The sequence below is a fragment of the Octopus sinensis genome, linkage group LG10 (assembly GCF_006345805.1).
Source record: "Octopus sinensis linkage group LG10, ASM634580v1, whole genome shotgun sequence".
In the NCBI taxonomy this organism is placed as follows: domain Eukaryota; kingdom Metazoa; phylum Mollusca; class Cephalopoda; order Octopoda; family Octopodidae; genus Octopus; species Octopus sinensis.
The window spans coordinates 77,248,882-77,253,881 of record NC_043006.1 but is presented as its reverse complement, the minus strand read 5'-3'; the positions used below and the strand labels follow the sequence as shown (position 1 = coordinate 77,253,881).

General features: G+C 38.8%; 1 protein-coding gene across 1 annotated transcript in view; it reads right to left on the bottom strand.

Moving 5' to 3' along the window:
* The window catches only part of LOC115216420 (5-hydroxytryptamine receptor 2A-like), a 344,032-nt gene that overhangs the window by 178,041 nt on the left and 160,991 nt on the right, over nt 1-5,000 (bottom strand). The window lies entirely within an intron of this gene.

Sequence of the window (5,000 nt, the reverse complement as noted above, 5' to 3'; positions counted from 1 at the left end):
CGCGCACTTGTGTACAAAATTTGAATTTAGAAAACATCTCACGGGACTCGATTAACCATTTACAATTTCATTAGGCTTTTACAGAAAACCGTCCAGAATACATTCATTCAGGCGAAAGGTTCAACAAAAAATTGACTCTCCTCATAATATCTGTCTGTCTGCCTGCTTGTCTGTCTGCCTACCTGCCTGTCTGCCTGCCAGCCTGCCTGCCTGCCTGCCCGCGTGCCTGCCTGCCTGCCCGCGTGCCTGCCTGCCTGCCTGCCCGACTGCCTACCCGTATGTCTGCCCGTCTACCCGTCTGTCTGGCCGTCTGTCTGTCTGGCCGTCTGTCTGTCTGGCCGTCTGTTTGTCTGCCCGACTGTCTGTCTGCCCGTCCGTCCGTCCGTCTATTTACCTACCTACCAACCTAACTCATTTACATTATTTACATTTGACGGATATTTGTCCTCTTTAAATAATTTACATTTGACGGATATTTGTCCTCTGTAAATAATGTACATAATTCCTCATCTCTTAAATATAGAACTGGACCTACCTATCTACATACCTATCTATCTATCTATCTATCTATCTATCTATCTATCTATCTATCTATCTATCTATATATCTATCTATCTATCTATCTATCTATCTATCTATCCATACACACATACACACATGCACATACACACACACACACACACACGCACACACACACACACACACACACCAAAAAAAAGATGCGATTGGTGAATTGTCCACGTATTAGAGTTTTAGTTTCGCGCAGGCACATTGCGTGTTTTGAATTTTGATTACTTCCCTGTATTGAAGTGACAGTTGGGCATCGTCTGTGAGAAAAACAACGCCAGAACTTTCGAAACGACAAGCTGTACTGTTTGGCTTACCGTGTCTCTAAAATGTGTACCGAGAGTGATAAAAATCAAATAATAAGTCAACAACATAGTATTCGGACTGATCACTAGTGATGGCGACGTTATGCCTCCATTCACCTTCCCGCACGGTGTTAGACACAATACGGAGGCCTACATTAAGTGCATGGAGGAGGTAATGCCTCCCTAGTTCAAGAGGGTGGCTGCTGGAGGACCCTGTATCTCTCGAAATGACTCTGGATCATACCACACAGGCAAGAGAATCGAGTCATAACTATCAGACAATTTCTGCGATCACATCCGCCTAACAACTGGCTACCAAACTCCTCAGACTGCTACCCACTTATGTGTGGTGCGCAGTTGAGCGACATATCAACAAAATTCCTTGTGAAACCAAAGATGACCTGAAGGCAAGGATTATGGTAGCATTCACCAGCTTAAACAAGAAGACCGTCCAGGAGAGTTGCAGGAGATTCCGAAGTCTTCTGGGTATTATGGCTGAAGCCAATGACGATTTTATTTAATATATCTACTCGTTAGTATTTCAAGCTATTTTTATGTAATTTTGTTAAATATATATATCTCTGACCTATTTCATAAACTTCTTAATCACTATTTCAAATGAATGAAAACTGAAGTCCGTTACCCACCTTGAAAGCAGTAAATAATGTAAGCAGCCGACATCTGGAAAGCTCTGAAGAAGCAGTACTAAACAAAGGTCTCAACTTTGTGATAACCATCAAGCGCATTCCACACTTGGACATAATAGCCCCCAATGAAGAGATAGCCATAAGATACGAAAAGCTCAGTGAGATTAAGTAAGGTGGAAAGTGAGACAGGTACTAGAAAAACCGAAACTTCCCAAACCAAACATCCCTAAGGAAGAAAGTTCACTATCAGGAGGCAACAGAGTGACAATTCCATCATAATACTTCCAGCAGACAAGGGAAATGCTACAGTGGTGATTAACAAGTCTGACTATTCGGAAAAACTGGCAAATCTTATAAATGATGGTAGCTACAGCAAAGTAAAGAAAAACCCTACTTTGAAAACAGAGAGGAAATCGTCATAGATCTTTATCAAGAATAATAACTTTACACCAATGAAATACTGACAAGTAACTTAACATTACAGTAAACTACCACACATGTACTGTCTTCCTAAGATTCACCAAGATGGTATTCCATTAAGACCTAGAGGTAGTTGTAGAGGTTCAGCATGTCATCTACTGAGCCGCTTCCTTGTGGATATAATCAGTCCATTTGCAGGAAAGTTAACATCGTACGTGAAGAATTCCACCTACATCGCAGAATTGATCACGGATACCCCCATTGAATCCAACCAGATGGTGGTCTAGATGTGATAAGCCTGTTCACCAAAGTCCCAACTAGTGCAGCGCTATCGGTGATTCAAGAAAAACTAGTGCCTGACACCCATCTAAAAGAACGCACTAGTAGACCAATAAGAAACTGGATGGAAATGTTGACCTTCTGTATAGAAACTACCTACTTCAGTATGGACACCGATATATATATATATATATATATGAGGAAAGTTTACGAAAAAAACAAAAGACGAAGACAGGAGGTGTACAAAACAAACAGATATATTAGTATAACGCTCAGGAATAGAAAAAAGTCTTCTACGTTTCGAGCCTGCGCTCTTCTACAGAAAAGTATACAGAAAAAAACAAGGAGAGAAAAATGTGTGTAGTGGCTAACGATCTATCATGGCGACTATATATATATATATATATATATATATATATATATATATATATATATATATATATATACACAGAGAACTATGTACTATCAAGAGTGCAGTCATCACACTGTGTCACATATTCTATATTTTCACTGAGATTTTTATCTGTACTTACCATTTTAATGTTATGGTTTTTAATATAAACTTCACTAAAGGGTGCCTGCTAGAAGAACCATTCATACGTCTTACGAATACATTTCTTATTTCTTTATTGCCCCTGTGGGCAATAAAGGACAAACAAGGACAGGCAAAAGGATTAAGTCGATTACATCGACTCCAGTGCGTAACTGGTACTTATTTAATCGACCCCGAAATGATGAAAAGCAAAGTCGACCTCGACGGAATTTGAACTCAGAACGTAGCGGCAGAGGAAATACGGCTAAGCATTTCGCCCGGCGGGCTAACGATTCTACCAGCTCGCCGCCTTTAGTAACTTTTCTTTCGACATTATATTCTGAGTTTAAAATGCGCCCAGGTCGTCATTACCTGTCATCTCTTCGGGGTCGATAAAATAGGCATCATTTGATCACTGGCATCGATGTAATCGACTTGAGTCCTCTTCCGTAATTACTGAGTGCCAAATTTTGAAACCTATATACACTACACTAATCATTACAAGAATCGAAGTATTATTTTTGATTGAAAATAAACATGAAACTCACTGAAATGAAGCAAATAATGCGTCTATCATTTGCAAGATTATTGAAGATTGTGTTGAATTTCGTTTCTATTAAGAAATTGTTTGCTTAATATTCAGTCTACTGCAGTCTTTATCTCGAATAAGCTGTTGGCTTATCCACAATGAGATTTCGTCGAACGTTAGCATCTATGCAAAATATATATGTGAATGTATGTATGCGTATGTATATGTGTATGTATATATGTGCGTATGCGTGTAGCTATATATGTATAGGTATATGTGTATTTGTAATTATGGATCTATTTGTGTGTACTGGGTAACCATTTTGAGAGTCGCATGAGCGCTAAACGCTATTTCTAACAACACTCTGCATTCCGATTTCAAATCCTGTCCAATTCAGCTTTACTTTTCTATCTTTCGTGCTCAATAAAAAGGTGAAGCAGCCAAAGTGACTGACTGAGGAAACTGTTATAAGGCTGTGCAAGCTTATGTAGGTTATCTGACGCTGTTTTTGGTTTCTGACAGTAAAGTCTAGATTGACAGCCGAGCGAATCAATATCAACTAAGTTCAAGGCGGCGAGGTGGCACAGACGTTAGCACGCCGGACGAAAGGCTTGGCGCTATCTCGTCTGCCGTTACATTCTGAGTTCAAATTCCACCGCGGTCGACGATTTTACTTATGGTCAATCGTTTCTGACGTGGAGAAAGTAGAGGACTTCCGTGCATAGGCAACTGTCACACTTCAAAATATCATGTCGTGGCCTGGACGTACATGTGCAGACGCATAGTAAACCTAGTCATATATATATATAATATATATATATATATATATATATATAATATATATAATATATATATATATGCGTGTGTGCGTGTATACATATGTATTTGCATGTTATATAACGGCGTGTGGGTGTGTATTCTGGTGGGGGGAGTGAATAAGTATATCAGGGACGAATTCTTTCTGCATATATATGGCATTCGTTGCCTACATTCAATTCATCGGTTTTTCTCACTTTCCTTCATTTAGAATGCATTTAAAAAGGTGATATTTCACATTTTCTAACACTTAAAATCATATTTGGAGTAGGCATTAAGTAAACATTTAAGTAGAAATATTATTATTTCTAAATCTCTGAAGGAGAAACATTTAGTAACAGTACTCTAGAGTACAGATTATTTACCAACATAATGTGGCAATCCTGGTTAACAGAAACACTAAGATATATCTTAATATATGATACAGTATTTCCGAAGGCTGTTATTGTTACACACAGCATGGATAAGAAAATATATCTAAGAACTGGCAGACTCATTCTGGCGTAAGATGAAAAGAAAAAGAACTCTTACTATTTATGAAGTTTTTGCTTCAAATTCCCACTGAGTCTGAGGTCAATGTTATTCATCATATTGATGGGGGCGATAAACTGAACCAACCGTCCAACGTAGTAGATTAGCATGGTTGCTGAAGTTTTTCGTTCCAACTCTTTAGGTTCTCCACATCTGCGCAGGCAGATGTGGCTGGCAAACTTGTAACTAGCTGACAAGATACTGGTTTATAAAATAACAAACAGAAACATGGCAATGGATAAACAGTTTTGAATATACTGACGAATATTCCATAGGGATATTCAGGTGTATATTTAAATTACACTTGGCGGAGAACACAGCAGGAATGCTCTGTTGACATTTTGGGGCAGAGAGTAGAACAGTATGAATTGGAA